Genomic DNA, 27,505 nt, shown 5'->3' with positions numbered 1-27,505 from the left:
AAACTGTCACTTGTATTCAGATTTAGAATGTAGAAACTACTGTGATGGTTCCTTGGAAATGCTTAAAATAGACAAGATGGATTGACTGATTGCATATTCCTTTGAATTATTGTGAAAGTACCAGATCTATCTAAATCATGCCATGAAAAAAAAGTGGAGTTAGAAGTTATGTAACTTCAAGTTGCTATAAATTGCTTCTTGTTGAAAGCTATATAAAACATTTTCAAATCTGTCATGTTCCACCTCTTCTGCTTAAAAAAATAAATCCAAGTGAAAGTGTCCAAGAAAAGTATGAATCAGGCTTATGTTGTTAAGTTAGAGCAAAAGTTTGGCACCATCAAGACTGGATACTCTTTAGCAATTAAATCGAGAATCTGGTCCATTTACATCCAGAATGTATTCTTTTACAGTAAGACACTCTATTTTATTAGGTTAGCTAAACCCGTGTAGCTAAATAAGCAACAAAACCAGATGAAACCTACTTCTCTTCTCACAGACACATCATTGCCATTTTTCATTTAATTCTTGAATACATTTGATTCTTGAATTCAGATTTTATCTACCTTCTTTTGCTGCTGACATTCCCACGTGGCCTCTGAATAAGTTATCTCACAAGGCAGCCAGGAAAAGGCATTTTCCACTTCTCCTCCCACAGCAGCATGCAAGATCACTGTGCAGCAGCAGCATCCCAGAGAACATGGTCTACAAGGTCTGGTCTGACCTCCAGGCTTTGCCAGAAAACAGTCTCACATCATGGACCAGACTGACCTCCCACAAAGCAGGAGGAATGCACTACGAAGAGATCATGGAGGAGCCAGAAACTCCTTTATTTGTAGCACTGAACAGAAGAAATGGGCACAGCAGACAGCAGAAGATAATATAGAGCTTCAAGCTGTCGGGCAGCACCCAGAAGCTTCTTTTCCTAGTCCTGAGAGTAACCACCACAGACAGCAGGAACTGCAGAACCCTTGACAGTGAGATGAATGTCAAGCCCTTCTTTTCTCGCCTAAAATATGAATTGAATTTGAGAAAGTAACTGCTTTTCCCTCATTTGGCTATTTTTTATTTATTTATTTATTTATTTATTTATTTATACACATACATATGAGTTTTTTGAAGTGAAACTTCTAATCTTTTCAGAGTTTCACTGGGACCAGAGACTGAAACTATTTCAAGTGAGGCTTTGAAAGAGGACATCTAGAAAAGGCACTCTTAATTTTCAGAACAGAATACCCCTCTGCAAATAAAAACTTGCTTACTAGCAGTTCTGCCTTCCTCAATTAAACACATGTGGCTGGCAAAACAAAATAACAAGGGGTCATGGCAGAATCAGAGTTGATATGTTGAAAGTGTGTATCACTCAGCATTGAGTACCACTCCATGATTATACTCTATTTTGTACTCTGAAAAACAACAGTCTCCTACAGCAACAAACACAATTATAAGACAGATACCATTTATTCCAGGAAACCTATCTACTACTTTAAAACATGCTAGAAAAGAAAAACAACTCCTTGTAGTGAAATTAGCTGAAATTAGCTCTGATGATGATCTATTCTTTAAATTGGAAAGAAAAAAAGGACGTTTTTGTTCAGTATGATTTATTTTTAGACTGGCAAAGACACAATGGTAAACAGAACTGGAGCTCTGTGGGCACCTTCTGAGGTTAAATTACCTTTCATGCCATTTGCACAGAAGACTGTTCTCAAGCAGCTTGAGCAGATGGTCGGGACACCATTGTCCGTTTACTTGTATCCACAAAGATAAACGATTGCTCTCTGAAATCCTGAACAATATGGCCCTTGTGATGCTTTAGGCTGCCAAGAAGAAAAAAAGCCAAACAAACAAATAAATATAAATTTAGCTGAGGAGAACAAAATAGATTTGATTGATGAAATTTCATTTTAAACAACAAGTACATATAGAATAATATATTTTTTTTTAGATTTTAAAGGATATCTAAAATCATCAAGTTCAAATGTTAACCTAACAATGCTGACTCCACCACTAAACCATGTCCCCAGGAGCCACACATCTTTAAAAGACCTCCAGGGATGGTTACTTCACAACTTCCCTGGACAGGCTGTTCCAGTACTTGACAATCCTTTCCATTAAGATACTTTTCCTTGAAGCCAACTTAATCTTTCCTGTGCACTACTTGAGGCCATTTCCTCTGGTCCCATTTCCTGTTACATGGGAGTGGAGACTGACCCCCACCTTTCTACAACCTCTTGTCAGGTACTCATAGAGAGAGGGGGTCCTCTCTGAGCCTCCCTTTCTACGGACTAAACATTCCCAGATCCCTCAGCTGCCTCTCACAGGATTTGTGCTCCAGACCCTTCATCAGCTCTGCTGCCCTTCTCTGGACACACTCCAGCCCCTCAATGTCTTTCTTATAGTGAGGGACCCGAAACTGAACACAGCCTCATCAGGGCCAAGTGCAGGGGCACAATCACTGCCCTGGTCCTGCTGGCAACACTTTTACTCATCCAGGCCAGGATGCCATTGGCCTTCTTGGCCACCTGGGCACACACACTGGCTCTTGTTTGACTGCTGTCATCCAACACTGCCAGGTCCTTTTCCACTGGGCAGCTTTCCAACCACTCTTCCCAAGGCTGTGGCACTGCATGGGGTGGTTGTGACCCAAGTGCAGGACCCAGCACCTGGCCTTGTTGAGCCTCATGCTGTTGGCCTTAGCCCAAAATATCAGTAATCTGGGACAGTTTCACTAAATGAGCACAATATGTTCCTGAATACTTATTAAAGTAGGAGATGCAGGTAATAACAAATCATACACAGTAACTGTGACTGAAATAAGAATCTACCATGTCTGCACAACTGCTTCTACTGCATATAACATTTTCTGAAGCACACTGCCAAATAACAACTCGTTCTGCCTACTGTGCCAGTGAGGTAACCAGAGATACACAGAATCATGCCAGAGCAGCCAACTTCCAGGGCACAATGATCTACCCAAGTACTGGTTGAGAAGGTAATTTCACTTGTTTTAAAAAATTCTCAAACTTCTTTGAGAGAAGCCCGGGTTAAACATACCTAATGTGAGCATTTTGCCAACAAGCAATTTGCTAAAAAGGCACTTTTATTATTAAAATAATTTACTAGTAAGAGAGATGAGTTTAAAGGATGAGACAACATGTACAACTACAAAGAAAATTCTAAAATCTTAGGAACCATCTTTAGGATTTAGGAGTGAAGTGAGCAGATACGAGTCTTTGGATTTGCAACTAATAATTGCATAACCAGTCAATCTTAAAAGCTCCCAAAAGAAAAGGAATAGCAAGGTTTCTGAATATGGAAAGAATCACATGGAATCAGTGAAGGGGCCTAGACACGGCCTTCAATACACACAGCAAAATAAGACAGAATTTGGTTTAGAAAACAACAGTGAAATGAGATAACTGTGAATCACCAGCCACTCAAAATTCTGAAGACAGCAGGTATTGCAAAGCATTTAATTAACTAAAGTTACATATAAAGATGTATAGTTGTTTCTGAAATAAATGCTTATTTAAATAATGACACAACAAATAAAATTCATATCCTCTATCTAATACCACACATTCTACAGCAAAAGCAAGGAAAAAGTGGATATATTTATTTCTCCCTTTCTCATTTCAGTCATCAAATGACCTGTTTTAATTTTTTTTGCTGTGATGCTGGCATATTCAGCATGCCTTACAATAAATGTACTATCTAAACATTTTAGATTCTTGTCAGACTTTAAGGAATTATTAACACTTATTGGAGTAAGGAAAGAAAGGAAAAGACAGGTTGAGATAAATGACAAATAGTGGCATCCAGCAACACAAAGTAATATGTTCTGATAGTGATGTTTAATTATGGCTCAAAGAAGAAGAAATAATTAGGAAATAATAGAAACATGAAGAAGAATTTAATAAAAAATTAGGTTAAAAAGTTAGGAAAAGATAAAAGTTTGGTTTTGTGTCAGAATAAAAGAGAAAGCACAAATGGGAAGAATTTTCCTCTCTGCTTTCAAAAAGGAAGGAAACCCCAAAGTGTGTTAGTTCTAAATATCAGGGTCTTATGCTAATGTCATTTTCATTAAAAATAAACTTTAAGATCCTTGAGTCCAAGCATAAATCTAGCACCATCCACCACTAAACCATGTCCCCAAATGTCACGTCCATTTAATGCGAACTCTGTATCAGAGAACAAGCTGGAAATACAACCATCCATCTCCCAGCAAACCAAGAGGATATCTTCCAAAATCAGAGGACTTCACTAAGAAGTATTGCCATTATTACAATCTGAACATTACTTTTTCCTCATAAAATAATTGATAAGTTGCAAAAATAGTATAATATCTTTATATGAAGAGAATTTTTGAGGTAGTCTGTGAGGAATAAGATAAGATATTCCCTAATCTCCAAAATAACATATGTTCACTGAAAAAACACAGATTATTTTTTTGATGTACAGTAAAAAAAATGAAAAAGAAAAGGAAAAAAGATCATTGAATAATACAAAGGTGGCTGCATTGTCATCAGATATCCTGTTTGAATAACATCAGTTAAAAACAATGCGACATTTAATACGAAATATGGCAAACCAACATTATTTACAAATGTGCTATTTGAAATGTATTTTACATAACTTCTGTCCTGACTGAATTGAGGCACCCATAACTCTCTCCAGACATAAAATTTCCCAAAAACATATCAACAAAATGAATTTGAAACCACTGTGAATAAGAATTCAGCAAAACAATGAAATTTGACTTTGCTTTGTTGACCTTACCACGAGCTAACAAGTGCCAAGAAGGGTAGATGGGTAAAAGCAATAAAAGCAGCTCAGAGAACAGAAAGTGCACACATGCATAGATGGATTTTCAAGAAAGCCAGGATGAAAACCCAGGTGCAGAAAGTTTTATAGTTAAAGCAACTGGGATTTTTTTTCCTTTTTCAGTAAAGCAGTAACAATTTCCTCCACATAAATTATCTCCTGGATCCTCCTGTGAGCTAGGCCATAATTAAAGTACAATAACAATTTTTCAGCTGCTGCAAAAACTAAGACAGATTTAGACTGTCTTTCTCTTTATACCACTGGACATATACACCTTCTGACTACCAAAGATAGTTTCCTTTCTGCAGGTTTACAAATGCAAGAGGCCCCAGTGGGAAAATCAGGAAGGTGTTCCCATCTATCCATTACGTAGTAAGTTAAACTGATCATTATTTATGGAGAGGGAATACACTGTATACGCTCAGAAATAAGACTCAATAAAACCACAAAACAACTTCAGTGTAAATACTTGCACAGCAGCTGGTTCCAATAGGAATTTATCAGCAGTTAATTCCTTTCATAGTGCATCTCATTTGTGGGTCAATACAAAAGTAGCAGGAGAATTTAGTGAGATTTCACATATCTTCCAAGGAGCTGAGGATACAGCATGTATTATTCCATAATCGCAGAAGGAAGATAACACAAAATGGAAAACTGTGTTTAGTCTCAGTAGCATACGTGACCAGGCTGAAATACATTTCTAACAGATAGCTAGTCAAAATGAGGTGTGATAGAGGTAAAAGAGTTCAGGAGAAAAATGTAAATCAGAAAAATAGGTGAATGTCAACTAAATGACAATTTGGTGCTGAAATTAGTAAAATCTGCCCCTTAAATCTTGAAGAAAATAGTTTATGAAGTTTTCAGCTAACATGTATCCACATATTCAACTTCAGTTTTACAAATGTATGCACTGAGAAGGAAGGACTACTGGAAACTGTATTATTGCAGAACTATAGTTATTTCTTAATTCTGAAGTCTTTATTTCATTAAATGTGGCGCTACAAGATGTCAATCTCCACTATAACATCAGAGGAAGAACAGATATCCATGTCAGTAGGAGATAAAATGAGCTCCATGATAACATGGACTGATCACAGAATATTCCTTTAAGATCAAATAAATACTTCTCCCTGAGCAACCAATGCCATGGTTGTTAATAAAATACTGGCTTCCAACTTGCAGAAACTAGTACACCAAGAATTTAGACTGTTTGACACAGGATTTTATAGTGGTAAATGAAACAGGAGTTTTCAAGTATAACACACATTACTAAGGATGGAAATATTTCTGACTTTAAATAAAAATTAATATCATGACATATTTGGAACAATTTTTCATGCATGTCTTTTAGATACTTGGCAGAAATCATGCCCATCTATGCAAGGTTAGAACTTCATTACCCAATTTCCATCACCTAAGGAAACAGAAAGAAGAAACTAATACAATATTCAAGCCCACACAGATTCTAGTCAAGTACATAAAGACTCTAAAGTGAATAAAATTTTGTGATATTGTCTAAGAAAGTATAAAATGCTTGATTATCTACTATTTACTACATCGTGCAGACACACATACTTTGTGCACAATGGGTGCTAAAAGAGATACCAAATCAAAACGACTATGCTTCTCACAACTTTTTACAGGTATGAAGACATAAAGAAAGTAAAAAGAAATTCTTAAGATATCAGTAAATGGTGAAACCACATGCCTTTCAAGAAGTACCAGAAATGTGATTCAGTGTAAACTGCAATTTTATAAACTGTGATAAATGCGAATGAGTTTCAGGATGAATTTTCTAAATGTACACCTCTAAAAGCTTTAATTGCACTGCCAAGAACTCTAAGCTTCCAAGAATTCATTTCAGAATTTCTGTACTTTCTGCTTACCCCTATTGTGTTGTAACTTTCATCAGAATAGAGATCTGTTTTCAGTACACCCACAATCATTCATTCTGCAAAGCAAAGTCTTCATTAAACTTATAGACCCACTGATGACAGGCTCCAATGAACATAGGTCTTACGAGCTCAGTTAATATTCTGGACACCTGAAAATTTTCACAGAGGTAAACCATGACTTGCTGGACTTCAAAGAACTTCACTACTGTTAACCAGCAGGTGTCTAAATCCTAAGCAGTTACACTTCATCTGCAGGCAGGAGACAGTATGAAAACAAGATTTGGTTGGGAAAAGGGAAAACAACTCTATTCTCCTTGGAGCATTTGTAGACCAAGTGATAATAACCACCTCTTTGACCATCAAAGTGGCCAAACCTTGAAGTGAGATATTCTGAGAGATTGTGGAACATGCACCTTTGTAGATATTCCAAACTAAATGGGACAAGGTCTTCAGCTACCTGATCCAACTTTTAAGTTGCCCTTGTGGTCCAGATGTCCCTTTAAAACAAAATAACCATTTTGATCTCTGTAAAACTATTTTTTCCTCAGCAGAACTACAACAACATCCAGATGACAAGGTAGGAATTTGACTTGTCCTACTTCAGGCACTTTCAGAAAAGAGGGGAAGCTGTACCAGAGTGTTCCAAATTATCTCAATTGTTTTGCAATGGCCATAGGAGAATACACCTCAGCTTTATGATTCATAAAGACAATAGATTGCTTCAGTGCTATAAAATCCTTAACTCCCAGCTCATGCTGCTGTATTGAGTACAAAGAAGGAGGGCCAGCAGGCAAAAAACCAAAAAATCACCACTATATTTACCTGCCAAATCACAGTTTTCCTTTGAGGTCTCCCATCTCACTAATGATGAGGCTGACTTGGCTTTGCATACAAGATATAGCAAAGAAACAGCCTGAGGTGATACTGAAGTGGAAAACAGAGCAAATGAAACTGGTTGTCTTCCTGTTTTACAACCAGCTGCAATTACCTTACTAGGTAGCTGCCATCCAAAGAAAACTGTGAACCACACAAACAGGAATAATTTCATTGGCATGCACAGGGTGAACCTTTCCCCAGGTGTAATTTAAGGAGACCTTAAAATATGCAATTCTATCCATTGCCTTGAGCCCTCAATCACTTTCTACTGTAGTTCTGGTTTTCCTCTACATGAAATCCTGCAGTTAAATCTACTTTCAGGATGACTGCCCTGATTAATAACTCTATAATGTCTGTACTCTCTGTGGGATAAGACATTTCTTTGTTCAAAAGTGATCCTTTTCCTCTGAACGCTGGCAATTTCAGTGCTGAGGGAATTAATCACCACTGCTTGATACTGCCATTCCCACTGCTGGGATGTGTGGTCATGTGTAGTCATTCTGAGACATAATTTCTTACTCTCCTCAGTCAGCTGGGCATTGCTGAAAAACAAATCTGCTTGGCAAAACTGGTCAGTATTTTGATTTCCAGTTCAAATACTGTATTAAAAGCAAAAATCTCTTGTGATTTCACACATCAGTGACAGAGGTACACTTTCCACTGGAGAGAAAATATTCTGTGGCCTGACTTGTGTATCACAAATCATCATTTAGCTCACTACAGAAATCTGAGAATGAGGCAGATCTCCAGGTGGCAACTCTAGTGATGGGCAATTATGGGAGTCACTGCTTTTTGAAAGGTCATTTTGTCTGGATGTAGAAGAGGATAATTTTAAAATACATATCTCCACAGAACAGGCTAATATTTACCTGCCTACTTCTATAAGAAAAAAATTTATCTCTCAATAAAGGATTTAACGCTAAATAAATTTATTAAACATATATTACAAGAATTCTGTGAACAAAACATGATTAAGTTTACGCTGATTACGGAGGGGCAGAATTGTATAGAAAAACCCGCCAAGGAAGAAAGGCTGAAGCCTGCATTATCTTATCAGCTCAGTGGGGCCTATTTTACCTGAATTTAAATGACTTGAGTAAGATTATGTAGTGAGTCAGCTCAGAGCCCAGAATAGAACCAAGAATTGTGGCTCATTATCTCTGTCTTTAACCGTTAATTTTCACTTTCACACTGAAAAAAAATTGGATGTTACTATTTTATTAAATCCCCCAATTTTTTATATCATAACAATACACTGAACAATATCAGAGGAAAGCCACAGACTGAGATATAAGCCTGACGTCCAGTCTGAACTGTGGGTTGTTATGAAATGGGTAGAAAAGGAGCAATATTGTGTAGAACATGGATGAACATACAATCTCTACCACTGAATCCTCTATCTTTGACCGTGTTGGGTTTTGTTGCAATTGAAATATATATATCTCACTTTCAAAACAAAAATTTGCAGAGGTCTCCAAACATGCAAAAAAAGAGATAATAAGTTAGATATATATTTGTTGCTGTAAAGGTTCATTCTATTGTAAATATTAAATATTTTAAACTTTCTGGTTTGATCTTTAAAATCTCATGAGTGCATACTACTGCCTAGGATACAGCACTGTTAACTGTCTCCCAACACCAAATGAGTCACTTTGGTCCAGGGATAGCAGTAAATGGATGCCATGAAAAGCTCTATTTATATGGTGCTTTACACTACAATTTAATGAAACTTTCCAATACTTAAAATAAAGAAATGTATGTTCTGGTAATATATTGCTAAAGTTAGCATCTAGTAAGGAAGTGGATTAAGTCTTTATTGCTAACAGAACTTGTCTCTCTTTTGATTAAATACAGATTCTTACATGAAATATGCATTCTGGAGAACATTTTTTTTTTTTTTCTTCTTCCTTTTGCACATTGTCTTTTTCTTTCCCTCGTTCTGAGATTTTACACCTTTTTCATCCTGCAAATGTGAAGGATCTATTTTGGAGTCTGTCAGGATAGTAGCAAGTTTCCAAGTGCTGCAAAACCAACTTAGCATGGACTGCATGTGCTCTGTTCTAAAACCAGTATTGACTGACTCCACACCTCTTCTGGTGCTGCATATTACCAAATTTTCCCCCTTATTTTTCACATCTCAAATTCAAATGCATTTTAAACTATCAGTAGTCAGTAAGAATAGACAAGCCACTGAAAAAGCCAGTATGAGCACTTTGTAACCTGTTTCAGGTGAGCAGAAACCTACATCTTCTCAAAGAGAGGACGTGATCAAGCATTCTGTTAAATCTGCATCTACATCTGCACTTTGAGGTGAACTAGGATGAGCTGGCTGTATTTCCCCTTTTCACAGGATTCATTTCATTCTGTGATCTCAGTCACTCCTCCTCCCAACAGACAGTGGGGTGGAGCCAAAATGCTTTCACTCCCACTCTCTCCAGTTGCTCATGGCAGATAAAAGCAGGTAAAAGAGTCATCGTTCCCTTCCCCACAGCAAGAGTCCGGGGCTGATCACTGCTGAGTTAAGGAAGAGCAATGACTCTCCCCAGTCAGCCAAAAGGCAGGTGAGATGCTCCTCTACAGTGAGTTTTACAACCTGAAAATATTGCTCCCAGCAGCTTCTCACAGGGCACACTTCTAAAATTTTTAGCTAATGTCCAAATATTTTTTTAAATGTCACATACAGAGTTATATAAATACATGATTCTATGTTTCCTTTTCACTTTCAAAAGCTTCTTAGTAGACAAACCTCTGAGGCCCGTGGACCACATGACTGAAAAATCATCAATTAAAGCTCTTTCTACACCTGAAATAAGGAAGAAAACAGAAGAGGGAGCTGAGAAAGCGACAGGGAAGTGTGATTATACAGAACATGCAGGGTTTGCATATTGTCAGCTTGCAGGCTCAACGTGGAATTCTCCTGGAAGATGCAGATAGACAAGAATTACAAGTGATACCAGCAAATTATGGCCATCTGATGAAATGTTAACCTTTTGAAGCTATAGATTTCTTTCCTGATGGTGAGAGAAGGGGGACATATGTGGTATCATATGCCCTTGCAGAACCTTTCTAACAACTTTGCTTGGTAGAAAGAGTGATTTAATTGCTTTACATATTTTCTTGGAAATCATCTTTATTGCTGTGTATAAATTGAGACACCTTAGATTGAGCTGAAAGATTCTTTTGATATTCTCTGTGCCAATAGGTATAATAAAACATTGCTTTTAGGAAGTTGATAAAGGCAAGGGAGGGAATAAACCAGTTTAGACGCTCTGGCACAGAAAAACCAAACAGCTTGACTAAACCAAGATCATATTTGGAATGATCTTCTGGAATATGCTTTCTCTGTAAACTAAGACTTTTTTTCCCTTAGGATATAAAGTACTAGTATATACTGATATATGCATGGATGAGGCAATCTGTAAAACTTCAGACGTTTTCTGAAGACTATAGAAAACTGTAGTCTTCAGAAGTAATTAGTCTGTAAAACTGTAGTCTTCTTTTTGTATGCTTTTTAATGATCTGCATACCACTAAGAACTCATAAAAGATGGCCAAAGAGCCATTATTCTCTTCTATAACTCATAAATTTGGTGCTGTCTTATGATCAGTGAGAAGGTTTAAAATTAACCAAAGGAACAAAATTTGCAGAGATTTTACATGTCAATCAAGGAACTCATAAGATATTAAAGAAGCCAAGACTATAAAAAACTAAAAATTAGATGGAAAAATTCACAGAAAGTAAACAACCTACCAGAGGCTGTAGGCAAAGCCACTTGAAGGGCATAATCAGCCAAAAGCCAATTTGAAATGCAGTGTAATTATCACTAACAGTATAACACCACGTAACACTGATATCCCCATGCAATACTGAGAAATGTTTTGCTTTAGATCCCTTTAGCATTTCTTAGAGAAATTGTTTCCTTGGTGGAAAGAGTTGAGGGTGTTGAAACAAGAGCTTAAAATGGGACACAAGTTTTGAATTTCAAAACTTTATCAGATGGGTTGTTTGCACCTGGCTAAAAATCTCATGAATCTTGTGGGACAGTAAGGGACTACTGGAAAAAGTCCCACAGTCTGAGGCATTAGAGCTTGCTGTCTTTCTGGGAAACATAAATAAAACCTGGCAAACTGTTACTTCACAGCAGTATGATTGCAGAAAGAAGCTTTAGTTGCCTTTGACATTTACTGCTATATCATTGCTCCTTTCTGAGCCTGATCTCCTGAGCCATTCCCTTGTCCTCTAACAGTTATCTGAAAACTGATGGGTAAAGACACTGTGTGACTTTAAAGAAGCAGTACAACCTGCACAAGAAAACAAAGTAAAAATTCCACCTCTTTGTTTCCCAGAGAAAAATAAGAGAATAATGCATTTTCTTGATAAGAAAAAGTTTGTTAATAATTCAATAATTTATCATGCTTGGCATGAACAAATGTTCTAATTATGGCAGATTTTGATGTATGTTACACATAAATGCCTCCTCTACACAGCTCTCTGTTTTCCTGTGTACTTTTAAGTTCTTCTAAATATGATTTTGATAATGCAATCAGCTGCTTGAATAAACATAACCTAATTGAAGTAGTATTCCAAGGAACATTATTTCTATTATTATGACTTCCCTGGTGCACAGCTGTAAACAGAAAGCTGAATGATAGCAAATGACCTAGATAAATCTGTCTTGATAGCTGTCACTCCTTAGTCTTGACCTTCTGACACTGTTCCAGCTGTGCAATAGCTTGTCCTAGCATTAAGTGAGAGACAATCTCAGGGTCATTCTATTCTGGGAAAACTACTAGTATTTCTCTATAAAGACACACAATCTTATAAAATGAGTGGACTAAAATGTATTTCTAATATAAAAGCAGAAGAAACATTGAACCTTCCTACAACTTCGCAACTTGCACCATAAAAATAAGTAAAATTAAAAATTAAATGTTAATCATATTTTACTGGTAGCTAGACAATTTTGCATGTGTTTCATAGAATCATAGAATTGTTGGGATGGCAGGGACTTTAAAGACCGCAGAATCACAGAATAAATCAGGTTGGAAGGGACCACAGTGAGTCATCTGTTCCATCCTCCCTGCTACATTGCATGGGACTGTGTCTAGACAATTCTTGTATGTCTTCCAGTGAGGAAGACTCTACAACCTCTAAAGGCAACCTGTTCCAGAGGTCCTCTAGTTTCAAGCTCCCTGTCATGGGCAGGAACAGCATCCACTAGACCAGGCTGCTCAAAGCTCCATCCAACCTAACCTTGAACACTTACAGGGATGGGATATCCACAGCTTCCCTGGGCAACCTTTTCCAGTGCCTCACCACTCTCACAGTAAATAATTTCATGCTTATTATCTAATTTAAAATCTGCCCTCTTTCAGTTTAAAGCCATTCCCCCTTGTCCTGTCACTGCATGTTAACAGCTTTGTAGCTCAGTCGTCATCAAAACTCATTCCCAAGTAATCCTATTTTCAGTACCTTTTCGTAAACAGGAAAAGGAATATAAATGGCATAAAGTAGTTCTGAAAATATATTCAGAATTGTAATCTATATTTAATGTAATTTAAGGCGTAACAGCAAATCACCAAAATTATGCTGAGCTACAAAAGAAATCCCACAGTAATCAGAGAATATGTAAAATAGGATGAGACACTATGACCACTGCAGAATCCTAGTGTAACTAATAATTCACAGAGAAATGTGTATGCTATAAAATATATATGCTATATTATACACACATAATAACCACATTTTTTAGCTAAAAATAATGGTCATAGAATACCAGGTGAGGCCTGCATTCAAACATCATTTTGCAAACACAGTTAAACAGTTAAACTGTTTAAGACAAAACCACGCCATTAATGTACGTAACTGGAGAGTGAATTTAGATGCTTGGCAGCTCTAAATATTCCCAGATTTTAAAGCAAAACAAATGCCCATTGTTAAGTTGCAGAAAATTTTACCACAGTTTTTAAAAGTAAATAAACAAGATGCGCTGGAGCAACATTAGCAGTGAAATGTAGCCAAGCCTCTCCTGTTTTTCCACATTCTGCTTGCATAATCTGGTGAGAGTGAATAATATATTGTGATGAAGAAGAGAAACTGGAAAACTTTTCATCAATCTCATTAATCATCACAGCAAAAAGCCAGAACTAAGGCTTTCTGCCCAGTGCATTACATTTTAATATTCTGCTAGACTAAAGTTTTCCTAAGAAGAAGCCCATCATTTTGTCCTTTCATCCTCACTTCTTTATATCACGTAAGGAAATGACTGCTTGAGAAGTGTGTTGTGTAACAACAGGCCCACATGACAGGAATTTTCCTGAAATCTCCCACTACTCAAGGATTGTACAACAAATGAAATGCAGCTTAAATGTAAAATCTCGCTATAAAATATTTGAAAATGCGTAAAATACTACTATATAATTGACTTTAGATTAAACAAACCCCAGAGAATTTTCTTGAAATACTGTGTATACATGACTGTGAAATGTTGAGAAGTCTTTCAGATAGACACCTCAAACATCCTTAAATGATTGTGAGCAATGGGTGCTTCTGAAAGGCTACAGGAAGGTAAGTCCTTATTATGTAAGATAATATCCTTCAGGGTAAGTCACATCCTAATTAAAGAGTCTGACTAAAAGGTGAAGCAGCTGTAATGACCATATTATTTTTAAAAATGCACTAAACTACTTCTATATCCACTGAGACCTGAAGTCCTTCTACAAACAAGAACTAGAATTTAAGGCTCATTTGGAAACCTAAATTCCAGAGTTAACTTTTCTTCAGACACTTTTGACTTGAAAAAAAAAAAGAAAAACAGGAACTTCAACTTTATTTTTGGCTATATTTTTAGCTATTTCATTAAACTATCCAACAGAGTAATTTTGAAACTAACATACCTCAGTTTTGAATTTGGATGTAGTAAGATGGCACCTTCCCAGGTGCAGAACACCTGGGCCCTTGTTAGATGACAGTGCCCTACCTGCTGCTCCAAACAGAAGAAAGCTAAAAACCTATGAGAGCTATAGGAAGGAAGAAAATAATTACTTGATATCTGCAAAACTTACTTCCCAGTGAAAAACACTGAGAGCTTAGATTATCTGAATTGTCTCTAAAAAACCAAGATGCACAAACAAATGAAAAATAACTAAAACCAAGACCCAGTGAACCCATGCCTGGGTAAGTTGTAGCTGTCCACCCAGAGTCCTCTCAATGCTCTCCACACTTAAGCATTGGAGAGTATCATGCTGCCCAGAAAAAAAACCTCCGAACAAACCACTTTGACCTCATTTTTTTTCACTGTAATTCAGAACATTGGAAGAGCTGCAACTGTAAGATCATATTCTAGATTGAAGAACAGAGATCAGGCAGAGTTAATAAACTATTACATTTGGTTTCAAAGCTTACCTAAGCTACTTAGGAACTCTCAAACCAAAAGACCTCTACTCATCTCTTTGGCACTTTTCCCTCATAAGCATCATGCTCATATATACGTTTAGCAAAAACAGCAAACACAGTATCAATTTTAGTCTGTGAGTTTTGTTTTTTTTTCTTTGAATAATTGTTTTCTCCTTTGAAAGAATGACCTATATACATAACTGAGTGATTAAAATGTTCACTTTGGAAAATCAGAGAGAAAAGCAGAGGGAGAGGAAAAAGTTGAACTTTACTGAATTGATCCTCATTGTACTTATACCCTAGCTAGGTTTATGTGACCAAACATCAATGTTTCAGGTCTGTCTTTCAAAGACACTCATACAGAACACTTCTGTCTGAGTGCTCACTGAGAAGTGGATTATCATGGCAACTTTCCACAGAGCATCTTGCCCTTGCACTTTTCTTTTACCTCTGCAAAGAGGTGTTGGCTCACAGAAGCTATCAAAGGCAGCATCACCTAAGAGTGACTGTATCTTTTTCAAAGAGAAGGAAAACATAGCTAATTTCATAGTAGAGGGACTTATAGGCATGTCCTTCATGTTCACAGAAACAAGGATCTAAAATTTGTCACAAGGAAAACAAAGTAAACAAAGCAGAATGAAAGGGGAAAAGCTTATTTCTTTCTTGCATACACTTAAATGATTCCAACAACACATTTTGATTTTTGGCTTTATGAATCAGCCTTGATCTTAAGGCATCCTAATATTTACATGTTTAATATATGTCTGTAGGAACTAAAATAATATATACTTGAAAGCTGACCTAAAATAATGCTCAACTGAGTAAATATAATGTAGTGACCTTTATTGTCTTAAGCCCTTGACATCACTGGTAAGTTCTACTGGATGAGATAGTCCAGGCTCCTCAGAAACACAAGGGTTTTTTAATAAAGGACACACAGACCTGCTGTAGCTCCTCTAATTTCTGTATGGAGTGTTACAGCAATAGATAAGATACTGAGCAATGAAGCACCTCTCCCTCAAGGAGCATAAAACTGAATGGGCACACCATGTTCAATGCAAAACAATGTAGTTCAAGTAGTGACATTTTCTTCTCTACGAAACAAAAATAAAGTGATCATTTGGGTTCTTGATAAAAGGAAGCCAAGTCAGTATCTGCAAAATGCATCATCAACTTTTATACAGATTGAATTATTGTCACTGATCTACCAGTCTGCAGGAGGCATCACTAAGTGACCTCTATAATGAATAAAATATGCTAGAGATGAGTAAGGTGGAAGTGTCTCCCTTCCAAAGCAACTTGGGCATCCATAAAATTGGAAATTGCCTGACAGCCAGAATAAATTATCTCTTTCTTAGGCTGTGGGTATTAAAAAACATTGAGACACAGAATTTGGTAGCATTTCTAGAGGTCTATGTTTGACAAGACCATAACAGGTATTATTTACACATTGCAAATTAAAACTTTCTCTTGCTTAACTACTCCAGGTAAGATCAAGAACAACTGTACTATAAACTGCACAAAAGTTGTTAAATCTATACATTCTCAGTGAACAAGAGAATAATGAAGACTGTGGCTCCCCTGTTAGAGAAGCAGACTTCAAATGCAGAAATGTTAACTTACCAGCCCAACAGCACACAGAAACTCTAGGGCAGAATGTGCCCTTTGTTTGAAAGGTTGCTGCCTGACCACAACAGCACTTGGGAATCATAACTCTGTTTCAGTGCATTCATCTAAGAAACAACCGTGGACAAATCTGACCGTGCATTGACTCTTTTAATCAAAATACTTGAAGTGTATCAAAATCATAACATTCTGAATTTGATGGAAGTTCAGACCAAATAAAAACATGCTGTCTTGTGACTATAAACTGGAATATACTGGACCTCAGCTAGGTCCAGTATATTGAAATATTGAATATATAATTTATATTGAATATAAAAAAAATATTGGCAGATATTGAAACTTAAAGAGAAGATTCTGACGGAACAGGAATAGGTTAATTTTTAGCCTATAGACATAAAACTGACATACATTTTGTATGTTAACTCTTGTTAATTAAAGAATAAATGGAAGAGCAAAATACTATGTAATGTCCAGCAACATTTCCCAGCTGAATACACCTAAGCAGAAGAAACTTCCTTTTCTGAAGGAAAATCACAATAGCACAACCTCCAACATTTTGATGGAAAGAAAAGAGTCTTTGCTTCCTCCCCAGAGGCTCTTGACAAAAGATTTTATAGAAGAAAAAGATGAGACCACATTCCAAAACCACAGGGTCTAAAGCCTCGCAAATACGACTCGTAATTGATCATCTTGGTGAGAAAGAACAAGAGGACTGGAAAAAAAGCTGTACTTTAATTTCTACATGAAGGAGAACAAAAAATTTTCTCCAATTAAGAAAATATCAACGCCTCAAGCTACCGTATCTTTGATCTTATTCTTTGCCAGAGAAAGGAAATTTCATCTCTTCAAAGCTTCAACCAAGTAGAACCAAGTTAATAGGGAGCAAGAAAACTTAAATAAAAGCCCTGTAGAGATACCAAGGACAAACTGACAAGTATAAAATTTTAGTTGATTTCCTACATCAGAGAAATTAAAATAATAATATTTATCTGTTGCTACAACAGTACTCATATATATTCACTTGAGAACTGACTGGAATAAAAATGTGCAAAATTTTAGGAACTCCATCCTTCTCATTTCTAATTTACCTTTTAGATTTGAAAGGCCTATTTTTTTCTTAACAACATAAATTACCACCACTTAACACATTATTAGAAAAGTATTATAAAAAGTAATTCACTAAATTATATCATTGACTTTTGAGAGAACACTGAATATAAATTTACAGCATTAGACTGACAGTCACAGAAACCCAGAGGCTGTAGAGATCCTCAAAACAAATTACTTCCCAGCCAGATGCAGTGGGAGCTTTTTCAAACCAACTGTGAAGCACATCTCATCCGTTACCCAGAAGAAACCTTACTCCTTAGCCATACAACTTGGTACTGACCTCCTCTAAAATGCTGGCAATGGGCAGCACAGGAGCCTCCTGGAAATGCTGGGGGTAGGTAGTGCAATGGTCACCAAACATGTCACCAGGCAGCCTTCCCAAGAGCAGCTAAGTGTCAATAATTTTCAGCCACTACTGGTGACAGCACTGAGCAGTGGTACTCAGAAACTCTGAACAACTGCAAACTGATTTTCAGTCTTTCAAAAGAGCTGAAAATCTTGAAATAAAAAAACAAGGAAAAAAACCAAACCAAACCAAACCAAAACAAAAACTCAGAGGGGAAAAAAAGAGTTGGCTGTTACAGGTACGATGAAAACATAGCAGGATGTTTTAACCTTTTTAAGGTCCATATAAGTAACTTATCCTTGTGGAAATCTTACTTTTACCAGCTGCCTGACTATTTATCTCAGGTCGGGAAACCAGTAGTAATTTCTATGCTATCATCAGACAGTTATCAGCTGTCTCCTTCAAGCCATTCAAACAGAAAGGGCTGTACCAAAGGTTAACAGAAGGAAAGAGGAATTTTGTTAAAAAATTAACCAAAAGCAATGTTTTTTAAACAATAACACTTATGATGAGGAACTTTACTAATGTATACTCATGTGTGAGCCACCAGAGCCAGATTTTGGTACTAGTGCTTGGGTTCCTGCTGCCTCAACTGTGCCATATTTACATAAAATTCCTTTAGTGTGGTACAACCTGGAGTCAATTAAAGTTAGTAAACCCAAGGAAATCTCCATGGTAAGCAAGTTCAGAGTCAGATTTTTAAGTTTTTACGTGACAGCTGTTTGTCTCAATGTAGGGCAGCACAAGGTCTGGCTCTTCAGATACCTCTGCCTCTCTGCTGCTACCAGGAATTTGTCATACTTTTATTTCCTGTTTGGAATTCACAGTGGTATTTTATGGACACAGGTAACTGGTGACTTGGATTGCTGTTAGTTTTACAACATCATGATGCATATCAGACAATAGTAAGATCTTTATTTTGCCTTTTTAAGTGCTTGCTTACAATTTATTTGAAAAAAAAAACAACTCAGTAAGGGAATGTGCTAAGTAAAAGATGAAAACAGTAATCATTCTCGGAGAGGAGGGCAGCATCAGATTATTGAAAATATTGTCCACAGACAACTGAAGCAAAAAAAAGAGCATGATTTCTTCCATTGCAAAATCATCAGTTTTGACTTTCGTATTATTAAATCCTTCTTGTAGACAAACCAACACTTATGGACTTAGTCATTCCATAAACTAATCAGCACCTAATATCTTTTTTATCTGACTTTGAATGATATCTTAACAACTTAATATTAGCTCATACTGAAAGCCTGATTAGCAGTGACAGGTGACAACAGCAATGATTTCTAGTGTATGTGGGACCACTACTATGCTGTTAAAATATAAAAGGAAAATATTGCCTCCTACAATTCTTGCTTTTGAATTTGAGGAAAAGCCCATGTGAAGATGTTTTCTATGGAATCCAGTTTCATCTCCCTTCCCTCATCTATAGTCTGCACCTGGATCAAATGAATGACATATTTTTGACTTTCCCAGAACATGGCCTAAATCAGCATTCCATTGTCATCACAAATCAGTGTATTCTGAACCCTAAATATGCTCAAGCAGTGGTTTTCTGATCAGGAAGACGCAATACGGGCAGTAGTTCATGCAACCTCACACCTAAGGAAGGAAACCCTTGGTACAGACGCCTAATGTAAAACATAAATTTTGCTTCTAATGGGGTCTCAACTTAACTGTTAATTTTAAACCAATCTTATTAGTTTTGAGGAAATAATGCCTGTAATGCAGGATTTTATTGTGCATTTTTAAGAAGGTCACCAGGCATAATGCTGAAGGTTGTTATGGAATTTACACTGGTACCATTTTGCTGACCATAAAATCCCACTGTCCTTTCCTCAGATGTTGGTGGCAAATGGATCTTGATGACACTGGTACTAACAAAACTCAGTAAAGGAGAACACTTTGGCTTTTACCTTCAGTATTCTACATCATGCAGCCATAATAATGGAAAAAATAGCACCAAGATATTTAGGTGTAAATTTTAAATGTTCTTTGCAGAAGTAACTAAGAATGTCTATTTTATAAGAATTCCATATCTTATAGCTGATGAAAACAATGCATAGAGCCACTGTGTGATGTATCCAGGAACACAACACGTGACTTACTCATAAAGCAGATTCAGGCTTCTTTACATTTTGATGCTGTTTGCTAGATTGTGATGTTAACTATATGCTTTATATTACATAGATATTGTCAATTAAGGTATAATTATATTTTTCATCTCTGTTTCCTCTATGTGTATGCTATATCTCAAGTCATTATCATACTCATTAAAACACAGCAGTTCCGTACCTCATATCAGCACTTAAATGAAGTACGAGGATATATAACAATACAATTAACAGAAGTATTCCCAGTGAATGTGGCCTTGAAAAACAAAGTGAACAAAGTGAAGCCTTGACGGGAATGATCCTGCACTTGAGGCCTACACAACAATCACTAGGGCTTTTCATCATGTTTTTCTGAAGAGAACTGACAAGTCTGATAGAAGGAGAAAGAGAGAGAAACTACAGTTTTGAAGCTTCATTTTTATTCAACCTGTAGCAGCCCAAGGACACCCAGAGGAAGGCTAGAAAACACGTTACAGTCAGAAATGAAGCCTGATTTAGTCGCTGAATCCATTTATTCTTTCCAAGGTTCTGCATAGCACCTGACATGAGGGCCTTTCTTCTGACTCATGTCTTTCAGAACCTAAGTGATAAAAATAGCCAAGTCTCTCTGAACAAAGGAGAGCCCCAGAAGACAAAACAAACAGTAAGTTTGCATCTTATATTAGAACTTGCCTACTTTCTACTCTTGCAGCAAATGCCTTTGCATATTTATTTACCTTGGACAAGATGAAAGGTCACTCATTATGTGCATAATAAGCTAATCTCAATTGTAACTATACTGCAGAAAAAAAACCACTTTCATTTGAAGGTTAACTAGATTCAAAATAACCCAGTTCTCATCAGGGTGTTGCATTTATTTCAATTAAGTCAATCAACTTAACAAGGATTTAATCAAAAACAAGTTATCAAGTCAGAAGAAGTATTTGAAATGTAATTAATAAATATTTTAAATAAGCATGACACAGTTAAATTAAATATATTATTCTAAGTGCACTAGACATGACTTCTTTGCTGATGCTCACTCTTGGTCAAAAACAAAAAGCATCCCACCCTGGGAATCCTGGCATCAGCTCATCCTTGCAAAGGCACATGAACACAGTGTCCAGAAGGTGTAATACTGAACTTTCAAAAATTAGGTAGAGAGATGAGTACCTATTTCTCATAAGAGGGAAAACCCAAGGTTTGCCCACACTTGGTTTGCTTTATTTCTACTGTTGCTCTTCATACAAAATAACTTTTCAAGGCAATTAAACAAAAAATAAAGTGCCTTTTCACTGAATCTACATGTTTCCATGTAGCTTCCTTCCTCTGCAAGCATTCTGCAAGCTGTGGGAGAGGGAAGCAAAGCACTAACAACAACAACAACAACAACAAAAAAAACCAAACAAAAAAACAAACAAAACAAAAAACCAAACCCAACAAAAATAACAAAAAAATGTACAATCACTATAAAGAGGTTAGTGCTCCCAAAAAGCACCAGTAATTTATATCAGATAGGTTCCTATTCTGTGCCTTTCTTCTGTCTTTTGAACAATTATGCATCTCATCCCTGGCTTTGCAGTCTAAGAACAACAGTGCTTTGGCCTCTGCTGCCCACAGCATCCTGACTCAGTCTTTCCAGGGATATCTATCCTATGCAATTCTATTATATGCTTCTCCCTGTGTCTGACATTCCTGGGGAAGAGGAAAAGAAAGAAGCTGCACTCCTCACCCTTAACTCCCCAACAACCCACAAGTAAGACTCCTGTTTTCCTTAACCCATCCTTAAAAACTCTTTATTCTGTTGTCACCAGCGAAGACCAATATAATATAATATGAGATATAACCATATTTCAAATAAATATATGTGGAAATTAAGGTCATATATATACACAAATGAATGTTTTTCTCTACCTCATTGTTTTCAACTGACTGAGCACATTTTCTTTCATGTCCATGACACATTGAGAACAGAAGAACAAAGACTAAGACAAGAATGATCAAAAGTGTCAGCTCCATTTGGGCAACCCAACTTGAAAAGCCTATGCTTAATCTTTCAGATTACTTCATGTTTTATTGCACTTTTCACCTTCAGACCACAGTTCCTATTAAATTGGCCCCAGCTACAGATATAAATATTCCCAACTTAAGTTAATCAAGCTGCAGTTCTTGATTAAAAAGCCCTCAGGAAATAAGCAACCCTGAGTGAGGAGTTATGCTTGAGAATCTTTATGTCTACATAACTTTTCCAGCACTATAGAAGGAATTCTGGGCCATAGGCAAAGTAGAAGCCCAATAAGCCATGTTACAAGCACAGTCCTCTTGGAGTCGTCTACTTTACTTTGCTACGAGGTGCCACTTCGAAATACAGTCCTAAAGTAAATCCAGCTCTGAGCCAGCAAAGGTTCTGTGGCAAGTAGGGAGGAGAGCCTCTCTAAGCATATAATTAACCAGATGCATCATAATGTGTATATACAAAGGTCCTAAATTAATCCCATATGATTCAACTACATGCTCAATATTCCTAATTTGCAAGTGCTTGACTTTATGGGTTTCACAATTCCTTGCCAGAAAGGAAGGGTTATTGACTTGAATAATGAGTCCAAGAGGAGGACATTGAACATGCCATCTGCAGTCCTGTTCTTATCAGCATCTAGTTTTGCAGGGTTTTTTCCTGACACTCTACTGCCTTCCCATGTTATGCACCCATGCCCCTAACTCTAAGCCAGGATCTCTCAACTTAATAAATTTCTTCAGAAAATCCTGGATGGGAAGTGTTCTTTAAGAGCTCTAAAATTTACGGATTACTCACTTCAAGCAAGTGATCTGAAACAGAGCAAGAGAGCAAGAACAGGATTCTTTAATGATAACAATTTTACACCATGCAGGTGACAACCTGCAAGAGAGCTAGACATCTCTCCAATATCTCTGTACTATCACCAAATGGTTTTTTATCCCTATTCATCCAGATTACTTTGCAACCAAGCTGTTGTAAATTGGCAACCACAATTTATGCTTTAACCTTCTTATTTCAACTTTACTGAGGCTTCTCCATTGGAAGTATTTTGAGAAATACTATGCTAATATACAGGAAATTACATGTATCTACTAAAAACAACCCCAATTTATATTTAAGGAATCTCTAGACTGGAGAACAGAGAAAGTTTTGTGATGGTTGATACCAGTTTACACCCAAACCATTATAATTGTGCAGAGAATTTTCCAAGGATTTAAGGAACATACTTCCAGAAAAATGCACATTAGTATCAATTGCCTCATGAAAATGATGATTCCTGGAAGAAAATGTTTTTCTGTTTTGTTAGCTGGATATCTCTAATCTATCCATAAGTACCATGCCCAGGAAACTTGGGAGTTTATCACAGACAGGGAGGAAAACAACTGTGTGTGCTCCTGGTCAAAAATACTAACAAATGAAGTACTGATGTCTCCACATCCACCTGGTCACTTTGGCTCCTCTATTCCCCCTTCTGCCCCATCTCAGAACAAAACAATTAAAAACAAATTGAGGATCCCATACTATTGTGCTACACAGAGTGAATCCTGCTATTCCTGAGAAGAATAACGGAACACTGAACGCCTTCTGTTCCTCACCAAACAATCATCTGGATAGAGCTGGTATTTCTGTTTGATTTCTTCTATGCCTTGTAGCAGAAAGGAACATATGCCCTGAATAAGATGGACATTAAGCAATCAAAGATGTTTGGATGCAGTACAGAAGTGATTATTTTCCCTTTTACCTCTTTGGCTCAGTTTATTGCTGCCCACTCTATTTTGCTTTATGAAGCAGTACTGGAGAAAAAAAGAGCTTCATTCTTTAGCTGAGATAGTGTGTGCTGCTTTGTGAGGCAGTTTCCTTCTCAGCTCAGATAATGCTCAAAACCACAGTGCAATATATAACAGTTCAATACAACCATTTGCATAGTGAATGATGCAGAATGTTGAATTGAGTCATTTATGAGAGGCACCAGATTTTTGCAGGAATATTATCTGGGATTTAAGTTGGCTGGTTTTGTGTCTTCCTTCAGACTTCATGCAAGTCTCATTCCTTCTCCTATTTCAAAGCAACTACGAATAGAAATGGTGAATAATGTGTAGCAGGAAGGTGAATTGAATACATTTTAGCTTCGTTGCCATTACTCCTAGAACAGATAATATAAAATAAAGCTTTGTCTCTTATTCAGAGGTAATTAAACATAACCCTAGTACCAAGTTATTGAAAGTCCTTCCTATCCACATTCCCAGTGTCCATGGATGCTCTCTGAAATTCAACTTTATTAGCTGACCTAATATTTTGCTCATTCTGCTGAGGAAAAATAGTGGACTTTGTTTTAAGGATGTTTTCATGGCTTTCCTTTAAACCTGCAGCTCAGCAGTCTCCATAGAGGAGACTGTTTCAAAACAGGAAAACCGGTTCCACAAAGTAATAAAGACATTTTCATTACAGGATGAAAATATTTTCTTTTCAGGAAACCCTTAAAAACAGAGTCCCCAAAAAAGTAAAGAAGGGGAAATTTTCTACAAAGGGGTGACAAGAAAAATCATAGAATGCATAACAAAAACTCTGGCTTACTGTTTTGCTTGGATGAAGGATACATATATAGGCCATCTCGGAAAGTGTTTTTTCCTAGTGTGATATTTAAATATTTCAGTGAGGAAGATCACAAACATAGCCTGCCCTCTTTTTTTCAATACATTATACAACAACAGATATTGACTGCACTTCCCAATTAGCTTATTTTTAAAAATTAAATTTAAAATAAAACATTTCCCCATAGACACAGTTCTAGATCTCTAACAATAATTCCTGCCCTCCAAAATACATTCCTGCTGAAAAGTGCAGTGTCCACAGTTAAGCACAGCAGTACATCTGAGACATGAGTGACATTTATTTAGTTGTATAGACCAATTACTTCCCCACATTTCACAGAGTAACACTTGCCTCTTTTGTAACTGCATCACATTGCCAGACATCCATTCATTTTGAGTCCAAACATAGACACTGCTATTCCAGCTGCATAACTACTAATTCCCCATAATTCATTTATAAATCTCATGTTTCCTTAGAGCAGAATTTCATGGTTGCATTAAATTTGGATCAAATCTAATCTTGTCACCATTGTGACAGACATATCAACTCCTGACCAAGAACCATGCTGTATCTCCCACTGCTGCACCTGGAAAAGGGCCTTGATTCCTTATTTTCCACAGATGGCCATGGAACACTGAAGTCTCTGTGCCTGATGGAGTGAAGAAATATTCACTTTAAACTACCATGCCAAATAATCCACCCTTACTGAGCAAGAGCAGTAGCGATTCCATACCTATATTTAGCAATTGAAGCTGACTAAACGTGAAGGGAAGCACTACAGCACTTCAAGGGAGATAGTAAGAATTGCACATTGACTAAGAGTATCAAGTGCTCTAAGCAAAATTTCTTTCCAGGGTTTCCTCAGTAGCAGAAATGCTTACGAACAGCTATAGGAACTTTATGTTTCTAGGTAGCACTAACAGAAAAATTTACAAGAAAAATTTTCGGTTTCAGGCGAAAATGTGAACAAAAGAAAATCAGCTAAGTAATTTTAAATAAAACTGCTACTCAACAGGAAGAAAAAATAGATTCATCAATCATATGTTCCCTACATCTCGTTTTCACTTTGACTCAAAATGAGAAGGATGCCACAGACAAGCACACCATACCCACCTATTATATCTGACACTGACATTATTTACTGTGTATTAAAAAGATTTCTTCTGGCACTTACATACAATTGTGTCAGCTTTAATTGCTAAGATGCACTGAACAGCTCTTCTAAACATAGAAAAAATTTACATTTTAAAAGCAAATCAAAGGCACAAACAGGTGGAAGCACTCCATTGTGCCATATGAGACCCTTGTTCCTACAGCTGCAAACCAGCACAAGTGCACATCCGCTAAAATATCAGCTTCGGAGTAACAGGAAAGAAGTACGGTGATGAATCCTAGGGCCCAAAAAAAAAAACCCCAAAGCCAAGAGTGCAAGTTTTATTCCAAAATAATGAAGCAACATGCTTGAAAATGAAAGGATCTTAAAGTTTAAAAAAAGATGTGCATAAATAAGTCAGTTACTAAATGATATCCTCACAGGCAAAAAAGGAGATGAGGTATAAGGCAAACAACACTAAAACAGGCTTGCAGCTATTGATAACAGCATCTAATCACTGACAAATGCAAGGATTACTTGTGTGAAGTTCACAAGAGACAATGTACTGTGTGGTATTATTGTTTTTATCAGTGAGCTAGATGATAGAACAAGGAGTATATTTTATTAAATTCAGAGATCACACTAAGCTGGGAGGGATTACAAGCATTTTGGAGGCCATGAAAATAATTCAAAAGACACTCAAATAAACAGAGAAATTGTCTGAAAGCTGCAGCTCTCTTACAAATGTGTATAACACACTGCAGAAATACAGGGATGCTAATTTGCACAAATTCAGGACAGAAATTAAGCGAAATTCAACTGTTGAAGTTTCCACAAAACAGGACCTAACTATAATATCACAAAATGAATGTACATTTTGTCGCACTCTTAAATAACAAAAATCAGTCATCCCACTGAGATGTATGATCAGTCTTCTGCACAGAAGATATGAAGTAAATTTCTATTCTCCTCTGGAGACTTCAGTGGAGAGTTCATAGGGGCTGTGCTGACCTTGGTCAGTAAAGGAAGCTGCCTATAATCGATCAAAAGCCTCAGCTAATCAAACTCGATTCACACATGGATTAGGTAATTCTTGCAGCTCTTGGCAAGATTCCTGTTAAGCATAAGTAAATGGTACATTGGGGAAAACATATCTAGAAAGCATAAACAGCTAACCTGTGTTTAGATTGGATAAATTACCTTAAAATAATGCAGTAGCTTAGTTCCTTGATGGAAAAATGAGTTTATACTAAAAGAATAATGAGAAGGAGTTGAGCCTTTCTTCTTAAAAAAAAAAAAAAAGAAAAAAAAAAAAAGAAAAAAAGGAAGGCTCCAGGTGGATTGATCAATATAAGTGTATCCTTTCTAAAAGAACTGCAACCCTATAGGGCTTGCAGAGAAATGTGGCTGGGGAGGAGAGAACAGCAAGAGTGGAAATGAACAGATGGGGAGATAACGGCAGACTGGCTGATGGATCAAAGCAGCCGACAAAGAAAGAACAACTGGCAGGGAAGGCAGCTAGTGGGAGCAGTATGCAATGGTCCTGGCTGGCAGGGAATTGCTGGAGGTGACCGGTGTGAGCATCAAGGTCAAAAGAATTGCTCCAATGAGGTGTACCAATGCAGTCAAAAA

General features: G+C 36.8%; 1 protein-coding gene across 14 annotated transcripts in view; it reads right to left on the bottom strand.

Annotated features, from left to right (window-relative positions):
• The window catches only part of DLGAP1 (DLG associated protein 1), a 401,209-nt gene that overhangs the window by 321,046 nt on the left and 52,658 nt on the right, over positions 1-27,505 (bottom strand). For 11 of the 14 annotated variants that reach the window (XM_030266041.4, XM_030266040.4, XM_041714249.2 and 8 more), the window contains exon 2: positions 1,676-1,817. The exons of the other annotated variants lie outside the window; for them this stretch is intronic. The gene's annotated coding sequence lies outside the window, so the exon portion shown is untranslated. The remainder of the gene's footprint in view (positions 1-1,675; positions 1,818-27,505) is intronic. 14 annotated transcript variants of the gene reach the window in all.

Source organism: Taeniopygia guttata, chromosome 2, assembly GCF_048771995.1.
Source record: "Taeniopygia guttata chromosome 2, bTaeGut7.mat, whole genome shotgun sequence".
Classification (NCBI taxonomy): Eukaryota; Metazoa; Chordata; class Aves; order Passeriformes; family Estrildidae; genus Taeniopygia; species Taeniopygia guttata.
Note: the sequence above shows the minus strand (reverse complement) of the source record. Positions and strands in the feature narration are given on the sequence as shown.